At 35.1% G+C, this 12,429-nt stretch overlaps 1 non-coding gene across 1 annotated transcript; it reads left to right on the forward strand.

Annotated features, from left to right (window-relative positions):
- Positions 1-11,934: 11,934 nt before the first annotated feature.
- LOC112503760 lies at positions 11,935-12,041 on the forward strand. Its single transcript, XR_003068075.1, has one exon. It is a non-coding gene; the product is annotated as a small nucleolar RNA R71 (small nucleolar RNA).
- Positions 12,042-12,429: the final 388 nt, after the last annotated feature.

Raw genomic sequence — 12,429 nt, forward strand, 5'->3', positions numbered from 1 at the left:
ACCTCAGCGGTGACCACTTCGTGCCACATGTGTAGAGCAAATTATAATGACCAAGTGCACCCCTACTCGTCAGTAACAAGGTGGGTATAACAACCAAATAGCGCTATCCACAAGAATCATGGGTTCAAAAATGAATTAATAGTAGTGGAAATAAAAGGGGACTTTCAGTCTCAACATATCAATAGTGTATACATTTAAATGCTCATAACAAGATTCATATATCGATATAAATCCATCAAATATTCATTAATCATGCTTTTCACCCCAAAACAAGAAATTGGTAAAAAAAGGGGCCGTGAAACTCACTTTAGATATAGAGTTTCGCAAGAAAAAGCAATACAATCCGAATACCGCGCTAGRTCAACGATTCCCTATCAATAGGAATATCCAAAACCATCACTTATTGATTTATCTCTAMCTATSGKGTTTAATAAATCCTAAGTCCTTATTTGTCTACTTATGTTCCATAATATTATCAATAGTCCAAATATACATAATGTCCATATGCTCATTAAAGAATTAATTTATACTGGAAATGATGCTATAATCCAATAAAAGATCAAATTTTACAAATTCAACCAAATCCAGAATTCTTGATTCTGGACAGAAACTTATGATATATAAAATGATCAAATAAAGAGACTTCAAATATGAGATAAATTCCCATCTTTTTATATGATTTATAACACTGAGTTATAGTCATCTTGACCAAATTTCATGTATTTTGGGCATGAAATGATGATTCAAATAATTTATGCAATGAAACTTATCACAACTAAAATGGCAGATTGCACCATGTTAGTAAAACACTCATTAAAAGAGTTATACTAGGTGTTCTATAGAAATTCAAGTTGTATTGGAAACCTAACACTTATACGAAACTTTTAAACTAAGAATCACTCATTTTGGATGAGGTGAAAGGAAGATATGATACCTTAAAATCACATGCACACATCTGTCATTAGTTAACAGATTGCACACTTGATTTAAATAAATTGGATCATGCCTCAAAAAATCATATTTTTTAGTGAAACTGGATTCAAATTAATCCGAACTCATAAAAGAACGTTTTAGAAGAAGAATCATACATTGAGAACAAGTAAGTAAAAAGATATTAGCATTCAAAGTAAGAGTTACCTACTGGTGGTTTCACAGTTTNAACCATCACTTATTAATTTATCACTACCTATGGGGTTTAATAAATCCTAAGTCCATATTTGTCTACTTATGTCCCATAATATTATCCATAGTCCAAATATACATAATGTCCATAYGCTCATTAAWGAATTAATTTATACCGGAAATGATGCTATAATCCAATAAAAGATCAAATTTTACAAAAACAACCAATCCCAAAAATCTTGATCCTGGACAGAAACTTATGATACATAAAGATGATCAAAATAAAGAGACTTAAAAAATGAGATAATTTCCTATCTTTTTACATGGGTTACAGCACTAAGTTATAGTCATCGTGACCAAATTTCATGTATTTTAGGCATGCAATAATGATTCAAATAATTTATGCAATACAACTTATCACAACTGATATGGCAGATTACACCATGTTAGTAAAACACTCATTAATGGAGTACTACTAAGTGTTATGCATAAATTCAAGTTGGATTGAAAACCTAACACTTATACCAAACTTTCAAACTAAAAATCACTCATTTAGGATGAGTTAATAATAATATATGACACCTTAAAGTCACATGCACACATCTGTCATTAGTTGACAGATTGCACACTTAACTTAAATAAATTGGTTCATGCCCCAAAACATCATATTTTTGAGTGAAACTGGATTCAAATGAATCCTAACTCATAAGAGAACATTTTAGAAGAAGAATCATACATTAAGAACAATTAAGTAGAAAGATATTAGCATTCAAAGTAAGAGTTACCTACTGGTGGTTTCAAAGTTTGCACACCTATATTTGTTTAGGTGCTTGGAGATCAAAACTCCATAATTTCATGTGATTCCACTTGAATGTAGGAGATAACCCATAAAGTTAACTCTCAAAAGAAGAATCATCCTTTTTCATCGAGTTTTGAAAGAGATATGGTCGATGCAACATACATATACAAATCTGTCAGAATCGGACAGATTGCATGTTCATCTTTTTTGGGTAATTAAAACCTCAAATCACCACAATATTGAATGCAATATGTAGCATTTGAAAGATAACTCATTAAACTAACATCTAGAAGAAAAATCAACAATTTTGGATGATTATCTAGAGAGTTATGGCTGTTCAAAAGTAGGGTTTACCTATTGAAAAACTCTCAGATGCACATATAGAATGCTTTGAGCATTTGGGGGGGTCAAAACTCAATGTTTTTGAGTGAGACCAATTGCATTACAACCCCAACTCAATAAATAAACTTTTAGAAGAAACCTCATAACATTTTGAACAAGCCATTTACAAGATATGGACGATTTGTGCACATGCACATAATCTGTCAGCACCAAAATATAAGGTTTTTAAGAAATAAACTCACATAAAATCATGATTCTACCTATCTTTTTGTGTTCTAGTGTTTGGGTCATGGATTACCACCATCAAATAAACATTTTTACATGTTTTTGGTGTATAATCTCATCTTAAAATCAATATTTTCGAAACTTAGAAAATAGGAGATGAAGAATGCATAAAAGTGGGTTTTTCTCCCAAAAACTTACAAGAAAAGGAAGAGATGAATGCATTACCTTGTTTGTGGATGAAAGGAATGTTGTATCTTCAAAACTCTTGTCAAATTGATGAAGATAGTAGGAAAATCGGCTGAAATGGTTGGAGAATGAAAAAGATAACTCAAGGTGACTCTTGAGTTTTTAGGGAGAGGAAAAAGAGAGTGGTTTTGAATTTTAAATGGAGAAGTAATGAGGAATTAAGAAAAATGAAGCTATTTATATGTAGCCAAGGGAGGGAAAAGAGAGGGGGAAGGGGCCGGCCATGAGGCCCAAGCCCACCCTCACACTACAAAAAATTTTATAAAAAGAAAGCCCAAAATGCACAAAAGGCCATTTTCTCAATTTTGACATTTTTCTTCAATTTAAAAGCCCATGATGACTAGAATTATTTAAATAGAAAGATTTTATATTTAAAACACTAAAACTTAGTGTTTTATATATATTGGGTATAAATTAGAGCATTTGGTACTGTATATGACGTTTCTGATAATTTCGGGTCAGAACCGGGCTTTCTAAGCAACTGCCGGAAATTCTTAAAAATGTTCAACTAAACTAACCTAACTAACTAACTCCTAATCTTATAAATTATCTTCAATAATACTAATATAATCTTAATAAAAGCTAACCTGAGATTTCGAATTTGACAACTGTCATAGCAATTGACTATGGGAAGTAATGTATCGGGAACTAAGGGAAGACCCAACGTATCCAGAGGAGGGAAAGGAGGGGCACGGGTCGGTTCTTCCAGATGACAAAGAACGAGGCAGAGGCCGCACCCGATGTAGTAACAGGTACCTTCCTTCTGAATTCTATACGTGCTAAGGTGTTGTTTGATTTTGGTGCAAACTTTTCGTTTGTATCACCATCATTTTCACAATTTGCGTGTTTGAATTTTGTACTACTTGATGATGAATTAGTAGTTGACACTGCTAATAGTCAGGAATCTGTTGCTAGTGTATTCAATAACTGTTATTGTTATTAAGGGATGTGAGCTATCAATTCGGTTGTTCTCAATGCCGACGAAAGAGTTTGATATAGTAGTAGGTATGGATTGGTTGATAGAAAACATCAGGCAAGTATTGTCTGTAATAAGAAAAGGATTAGAATCATTTTGCTAGACAGAGGGTCAGTTGTTATCTACGGTGATCACCAGAATCCTCATACTAGCCTTTTGTCTGTATTGAAAGCCTGTAAATGTATTCGAAAGAAGTGTCAGGGATGTTTGGCGTATATTATTGAYGCAAAGAAAGAGAARGGAAAGTAGGAATTGATTCCAATTGTTAATGAATACCCAAAAGTCTTTCCATAAGATTTGTCTGGTTTACCGCCAGACAGAGTTATCGAATTCAAAATTGATCTCTTACCTGGAGCAGCACCAGTAGCCAARGCATCATACCGGTGGCTCCCKCAGAATTGAAAGAACTAGTTACTCAGTTGAAGGATCTGCATGATAAAGGATTCATTCGACCCAGCACTTCACCCTGGGGTGCTCCTATCCTATTTGTTAAAAAGAAAGACGGATCTATGCGAATGTGTATAGATTATCGAGAATTGAATAAGTTGACAATTAAAAATAAATATCCTTTGCCAAGGATTGAYGACTTRTTTGATCAACWGGTGGGGGCGAGTTACTTTTCACAGATYGACTTAAGATCTGGGTATCATCAGCTTAAGGTCATGGAGGAAGACATCGCTACAAYARCTTTTCRAACTAGGTACGGGTAGCATGAATTCTTAGTTATGCCGYTTGGTCTAACTAATGCYCCTGCGGCCTTTATGAATTTAATRAATAGGGTATGTAAGGGATATCTTGATAAATTCGTTATTGTATTTATTSACGATATTTTTATATACTCTAAGACTGAAGAGGAGCATGCAGAACACCTTCGTCTAATTCTTGAACTTCTAAAAAGGGAAAAGYTGTATGCAAAGCTGTCYAAATGTGAATTTTGGTTAARGGAGGTTCATTTCTTGGGCCATGTCATTTCGGAARYAGGAGTGAAGGTAGATCCAGTGAAGATAGAAGCAATTGAAAATGGGAGACCCCAAAGACTCCATCTGAAATCCGAAGCTTTTTTGGGATTGGCAGGCTATTATCGTAAATTTATTCAAGACTTCTCTAAAATACTCGTGCCATTGACCAAACTAACTCGGAAGAATGTTAAGTTTCTGTGGGAGGAAGAACAGCAAAAAGCCTTTCAACTGTTGAAAGATCATCTCTGCAGTGCCCCGGTGTTAACCCTACCTGATGGATCAGAAGATTTTATAGTATACAGTGATGCCTCGAAATTAGGATTCGGATGTGCTCTAATGCAAAGAGGGAAAGTGATTTCTTATGCGTCAAGACAACTGAAGGATCATGGGAAGCAGTATCCAACTCATGACATGGAATTGGCGGCAGTGGTGTTTGCTTTGAAAATATGGAGACATTATCTTCTGGGAACAAAATGTCAAATCTACACTGATCATAAAAGTCTACAACATATATTCAGCCAGAAAGAACTGAATATGCGGCAGCGTCGATGGATTGAACTTGTTAATGATTATGATTGTGAAATCCTTTACCACCCAGGAAAAGCCAATGTGGTAGTCGACGCTTTAAGTAGAAAAGAGAGAAGTAGAACTACTAAGACCGTGTAAATGAAAATAAATCTAGTTCCTAATACTCATAAAGAAATTATGAGATGCCAGAAAGAAGCTATGAAAGAGAATCTTGTCAAGTCAGAAAGATTGGGTAAGATGATTTCAATTTTAGAACCGAATGATAAAGGAATTATGTGCTTTCAAGGGTGAATATGAGTATTGTGTATTGGGGATATCCGAAAAATCATTTTGAATGAAAGCCATAAGTCTCGTTACTCTATACATCCAGGTACCAATAAGATGTACAAAAATTTAAAACCTTTTTATTGGTGGCCAGGATTGAAGAAAGATATAGCCAGGTTTGTGGAACAATGTATAACATGTCTACAGGTTAAGATTGAGCACCAGAAGCCTTATGGAAATCTTCAATCTTTGGAGATTCCTGTATAGAAGTGGGATCACATTACAATGGATTTTGTTATGAAATTACCTCGAACTCCAAAAGGGTATGACGCAATCTGGATAATTGTTGATCGCTTATCTAAATTTGCGTATTTTCTACCTATAAGATAGGGATACTCATTAGAAAAGCTAGAAAAGCTGGCACATATTTATATCAAAGAGATTGTAACTAGGTACGGTGTTCCACTATCCATTGTCTCTGATAGAGATAGTCGTTTCACCTCAAGATTTTGGGAAAGTTTGCAAAAAGCTCTGTGGTCTAAAATTCGATTAAGTACAGCCTATCATCCACAAACTGACAGGAAAAGTGAAAGAACCATCCAGACTCTGGCAGACATGTTGAGAACTTGTGTCATTGACTTTGGGGGATCATGGTAGGATCATTTACCATTGATAGAGTTTTCTTATAATAACAGTTACCATTCCAGCATCCAAGCGGCACCGTATGAAGTATTATATGGACGGAAATGTCGAACATCGTTGTGTTGGAACGAGGTAGGTAAGAGGTAGTTAACGGGTCCTGAAATTGTTCAAGAAACTTCTGAAAAGATTGAACAGATCCGTGAAAAAATAAAACAACATAAGACCGCAAGAAAAGCTATGCCGATAATCGTCGAAAGCCGATTGAATTTTGTATGGACGATTTTGTGATGTTGAAAGTTTCTCCATGGAAAGGTGTTATCAGATTCGGAAAGAAAGGTAAGCTCAGTCCAAGGTATGTTGGGCCGTTCAGAATTTGTAAATGAATTAGGCCGGTGACTTATCAGTTTGAACTACCAGAAGAGCTTAGTCTGATCCATAACACTTTTCATGTATCCAACTTATGGAAATGTTTAGCTGATCCAGGTCTAGCGATACCACTTCCAGAAGTTAAACTAGACAGTAAGTTGAACTTTGTAGAGACATCGGAAGCTGTGATTGACTGAAAGATTAGGGTGTTGAGAAACAAAGTGATCAATTTAGTTAAAGTATAGTGGCAGTTTCATAAGGGATCAGAAGCAAACTGGGAATTAGAATCGAAAATGAAATCAGAGTATCCGTAGCTCTTTGATTAAAGGAATTCTGGAAAAGAATTATTTTGAGGAGTGGATAATGTGATAATTGGGTCTTGGTTATCACCTGAGGTAACTAATACGTGATTAATTATTATATGATTATGTGACAGCATGATAAATTGTTATATTTGATCATACAAATATGTGAATTTTATGCATAGGTATGTATGCATAATGTGATAATATGCATGATTATTATACACGTGCATGGGTTTATATGTGAAGTATATATGTATGTTTAAGGATGCATGTGATGCATGCATATATATAAAGGCTCCTAGCCGCCTTCCATTTTAGGGAGGGTAAAAATATGGAGTAAAGGCTTCATAAGAAAGTTTTCTATTTTTCCTTTGGAATTTGAGAAGATTTGAGAAGTATTGTCCGGATTGCTTATTGACTGGATATATGAAGTTGGATTCAAAAGGATTTCAAAAGGGTTTCAAAAGGTGAGTGGTTAAATGTCTTAAAAGTACTTTGAATTGCATAATTGATTTGAGTTATGAAAGTTTACCCGGATTTGGCTTTAAATCGGACAAGTGAGGTCCGGATTATTTTTAAGTCGGACACGTGTTGTCCGATTTAGTTTTTAATCGATTGTTGTATCAATTGAATTAGAGTTAGTGAGATTTTGAATTATGTAAACCGGACAAAGGTTTTGAACGGAGAAGTAAGAATACGATCAAGAGCTGTTCGGTTTAGTCATAAATCGGTCAAGGGTTTATCCGGTATATTATGGCCCGATTGTCTTTTGATCGGACTTGTTTTTAATATTCTTCGGATTGGTAAATCGAACAAGTGAATAAGTTGTCCGGATTTGTAAATCGGACAAGTGGCTTGTGTTATCCGGATTGATTTATCGACCAAGACTTGACCGGGGATGAAATCCGACCAAGCCTATGATTGACCAAAATTTGTTAAATTTGACCAGATTCATGCTTTGAGTAAAGTATTTGATTAAGTAAATCATCATTATAATATTCTTTTATAATAATAAAGTATGAGAATTTTGATAAAGCTGATTTTGGAATTGATAATATTCCATTAGGACATTATGACTGTGGTCTGTTCTAATTGAAGTTATGTTGTAAAATGATCTGATGAAGAAATAAGGGTGGCATGTCATGGAGAGGTGTACCATAGGATAAGAATGGCATATCAAGGAAAGGTGTACCTTTGGATATAAGGGTGGCATTTGTATGTGTGATATAACTCTTACTATTATATCCTTTAATATTACTGTGATTTGGATTTTTTATTTCTTTGTGATTTAAAGATTTACAATCAAGGTTCTTATTGAAAATCGTAGTCTGGACATTATTGAGAAGTTGATAACAGGTTTTGGCATGAAACGTTGAATAAACCTTGTTTTTAATTGAATAGGTTTAAAAGTGGCATTATGTGAAACCTGGTTAGTTCAAACCTATTTGGGTTTGGGTACAAAAATCTGAGCGTTTCGCTCTGGAATTGGGAAGGTATTAGTATCTTGTTTTACTTGTTCATATATTTGTCATATATATGAAAAGCTATTTTAAATAAGTTTTGGTGATTTTCACCCTGCAATGACATAGAAAAAGGTATCTCACTAGACCTTCCAGTATAACCCTCATTTTGTGATTTTAGTTATGTATTGCAGGAAGCGCTGACGGTAAGGGGAAGGGAAAAATGTGATATTTTCTGTTATGCATGTCTGTATGAAGATATGCTTATGATGTATATAGTTTTGGTAGAAGGATGTTTATTAATACAAGAAATGTATTTTGAAATTTTTAAACCATGTATTCTGTATGGTAGATTCTTGTACTTTGGGACCTGAATGGTATATAAACATGTATTTCTTAAAATTGAAGTATGTGTTACATGCAATGTGTGGAAAAAAGGGTTTTACACCTACAACCCAATCACTGGCATCACACATAATTTCAAAAGGTTTGTTCTAGTCAGGAGCAACAACTACTAGTGCAGTTACTAAAGCTTTCTTCAAAGTGTTGAATGCATTTCTACATTAATTAATGAAATCAAATTTTTGGTCATGCTGTAAAAGTAAACACAAGGGTTTTGAGATTTTTGAAAAATCTTTAATTAACCTTCTGTAAAACCCAGCATGACCAAGAAAACTTCTTATTCCCTTGACAGTGGTTGGTTCAGGTAGCTTTTCAATAACTTCAAGCTTAGCTTTGTCCACCTCAACTACTCTTTTAGAAATCAAATGTCCCAAAATAATCCCTTTCTTTAACTATGAAATGACATTTTTCCCATTTGAGAACCAAATCAGTCTCTTCACATATTTCAAGACTCCTTTTTAAATTTTCCAAACAATTATCAAAAGATGAGTCATAAACTGAAAAATTGTCCATAAAGATTTCTATGGACTTTTCAAGCATGTTATAGAATATGGACATCATGCATATTTGAAAAGTTACAGGAGCATTGCAAAGTCCAAATGGCATTCTCCTAAAAGCAAAAGTACCATAGGACAAGTGAAGGTGGTCTTTTCTTGGTCCTCGGGTGATATGGTTATCTAATTATATCTTGAGTATCCATCCAAGAAACAGTAATATTCTTTTCCGGCTAACCTATCCAACATCTAATCAATAAAAGGTAATGGAAAATGGTCCTCTTGGGTAGCTTTGTTTAGCCTACGGTAGTCCATGCATATTCTCCATCTGAATACTATTCTAGTGAGAATGAGTTCATTTTTGTCGTTGATGACAACTATAAACCCTCCCTTCTTTGGGACACATTGGATTGGACTAACCCAAGAACTACCGGCTATTGGAAAAATTATTCATCCATCTAACCATTTCAAAATTTCCTTTTTCACTACCTCTTTCATGACAGGGTTTAATCTTCTTTGAGGCTTTATAGACTTGAAGTTCTTATCATCTAGGATGATCTTATGTTGACAAATAGAAGGATTAATCCCTTTAAGGTCAGCAATGGTCCATCCTATAGCTTTTGTGTGCAACTTCAACATGTCTACAAGCTTCTTTTCTTGATGCAAGTCTAGGGTAGATGATATGATGACAGGCAGTTTGCCTTCTTCTCCTAGAAAAGCATACGTCAAATGAGATAGGAGTTTCTTCAACTCCAGGTCAGGTGGTGATATTATAGATGGGTAAAATTATTTTGCTCACTATTTTCCAACATCTCAAAAATAGTAACATCAAATGGGATACTCTCATCCTCTCTCAAATCTAACTCCTTAACAACCTCTTCATCTATCTCAGCATTCTCTTCCTCCTCTAACTTACAGGCCTTTCTAATATCTTCCTCATGATATATTGCCTCAACCTTAGTTATTCCTAAGCATTCCTCCAAGTAATCAGGGTACTTTAAGGAGTTCAAGACTTTGAATGTAACTTTCTGGTCTTGTAGCCTCATAGTTAGTTCTCCTTTTTGGACATCAATCAAAGTTCCGCCGGTGGCTAAGAATGGTCTTCCTAAGATGATAGGAATATCTTTATTAGCCTTAAAATCTAGAATGATGAAATCAACTGGAAATATGAATTTGTCAACTTGAACTAAGATATTTCAGTCTTACCATTTGGATAGGCAATGGTTCTGTTGGCTAATTGCAGTGTGACAGTAGTGGGTCTAGCCTCTCCTATGCCAAAAACTGTTGAAAACAGACAAGGGTATCAGGTTAATACTAGCACCTAAATCACACAAAGCTTTTCCAATCTCCTTTCCACCTATAGAATAGGGAATAATGAAACTTCCCAGGTCTTTAAGCTTAGGATGTATCTTGTTGGTCAGAAGCACACCACATCCTTCAGTAAAAGCTACGGTTTCATACTCGGTYAGCTTCTTTTTCTTAYWTAAGATGTCTTTGAGGAACTTGGCATAACTAGGCATTTGCWCAATTGCTTCAACAAGAGGTATGCTGATATGCAATGCTTTAAAAACTTCCAAAAATTTCTTAAATTGCAGTTCTTCCTCTTGATTCCTTAACCTTCGGGGAAAATGATCATTAAGTTTTATGATAACTTTATTTGACTGTGTTGAGCAAGATGGGTCCAGAATGTCTATAGTCTTCGTCTTACTTTCTTGAGGTTCAGATGGGGTTACAACTTTGGTCTTTGGATCTGTTATAACCTCATCTTCAATTGACTTTTTCCTAGCAACTTATTCTGGGAATAACAGAGGATAATTTGACTTAGGGGGAACAAAAGTAGGGATCTTAGATGATTGATTCTTTAATGGTTTTGGTGGATTTTCAATAACAGGGACCATAGGTGTAGTCTCAAGTTTGGACACAACGTGTTCACTTTCCTTTGGTATGGTCTCTGCTAATTCCTTCCCACTCCTAAGAGTCACTACCTTCACATGCTTCTTTCCTAAATATCTAGGGACTTCTACGTTACTAGGAAAAGTACCAAGGGCTCTATTGGTCTAACTGAGCGCAAGTTGACTAACCTAAGTTTCCAGGTTTTTTATAGCGGCACTTTGTTGATTAAAAAGAGATTGATTTTGGGTCATTAAGCCTTTTATCATAGCTTCCAAAAAAGATGATGATTCATCTTGTGGAGGTGGTTTGTTTTGAAAAGATGGTTGAGTAGCTTGAAAATTTTGGTGGTGATGATTTTGAGAGTTAGAGCTGTTTGCATGTTGTTAAGGTTGAAAAGTAGAGGTTTCTTGTTGTTTATGAACGGATGGATTCAAACTTGGACTGTTTCAAGAAAAATTTGGGTGTTGTCTCCAACTGGCATTGTATGTGTTGGAATAGGGATTTGATCTATTATGAACATAATTGATAGATTCAGAATTATGAGAACAAAGTTTATAAGAATGTTCCCTCCACAACAAACACATTGCAATGAGAGGACTACTGGAACAGGTGTAGTAACAGTCGGCTACACTCCTTCGCCAGAAGTTAGGTTTTTAAGCATATTGGCCATGGAAGAGAGTTGTGTTGTTAATACAGTGTATGCATCTACATCATGGATTCCGGTTGTCTCCTTTTGCGGTTGGGCACATGGATCAGCCYAATGACCATTGTTTGYAGAAATCTTTTCATGGATTTTATACCCTTCATTGTAGGTACTAGCTGTAAAGGCTCCTCCCGTAGCCGCATCGAGCATCTATTTAGCCATGGGACTTAACCCATTGTAGAATGTCTTGAGTTGAATGCAATAAGGAATGCCATGGTGAGGGMATTTYCTTAATAKCTCTTTAAACCTCTCTCATGCATCAAGAATAGCTTCATCGTCCATTTGTTTAAAAAGACAGATTTCATTTCTAGACTTAGCGTTCCTGGTGGGTGGAAAATATTTTCACAAAAACTTTTCAGCCATATTGCGCCTTGATGGTACAGAACCTGGTGGTAATGAATTAAACCAAGACTTTTCCTGATCTGGTAAAGAAAATGAAAACAATGTAAGTCTTAGAGCATCGTTAGACACTCCTCGAATCAAGAAAGCATTAGTAATTTCCATGAAAGATTTTAGATGTGAGTGAGAATCTTCCGATGGTAATCGTGCAAATTGTCCATTTGTTTGCAACATATGGAACATGATCGGTTTAAGCTCAAAATGGAGGGCAGTCATATGAGGTCTAACTATCCTTGAGTTCAATTGCTCAAAGTCAGGAATAGCATAGTTCATGATTCTTTCATTTCTAGAGTTTTGCAAGATT

This window comes from Cynara cardunculus (assembly GCF_001531365.2).
Source record: "Cynara cardunculus var. scolymus isolate 2C chromosome LG 1, CcrdV1, whole genome shotgun sequence".
NCBI classification, from domain to species: Eukaryota; Viridiplantae; Streptophyta; class Magnoliopsida; order Asterales; family Asteraceae; genus Cynara; species Cynara cardunculus.